The following is a 461-nucleotide window of genomic DNA, read 5'->3' as shown; positions in this document are numbered from 1 at the left end:
TAAGTTGTCACGCCGCCGCCGCACCATCATCATCGCCCCTGCTCCGTTTAGGCCCAAAATTTTTCGAAAACGCATTTTTCGAAAAAATTTCTGGCTATCCTATTTTTAGGTGTTTCTGAGTGTTTTGAGACAGGTGCCATTATAGGAAGTTTTTTTTGACCCGTTTCCAGTTTTTGGGTCCGGGCAGTCGAAAAAAAAAAAATTTGGTCGAAAAAATTTCGTGCCCATCCTGTCAGTTTGAGCTAGGAAGAGTTTTGAGACACTCGCCATTATAGTGATTTTTCGCAAAAAAAAAGCAGCGCAAAAAAAAAAAGAGCGCAAAAAAAAAAAGAGCGAAAAAAAAATTTCAGAGTGTGCTTTACCCTTGTTTACGTGCCGCGCCGTGATTTTGTTAGTGTTCTAGGCTCGCGTCTCTAGCACAGTCTAGCCTAGGACCAGCACAGTACCGTCGTTGAGCGTTT

Source organism: Triticum dicoccoides, chromosome 1B (assembly GCF_002162155.2).
Source record: "Triticum dicoccoides isolate Atlit2015 ecotype Zavitan chromosome 1B, WEW_v2.0, whole genome shotgun sequence".
Taxonomy (NCBI): Eukaryota; Viridiplantae; Streptophyta; class Magnoliopsida; order Poales; family Poaceae; genus Triticum; species Triticum dicoccoides.
This window is presented reverse-complemented; position numbering follows the sequence as displayed.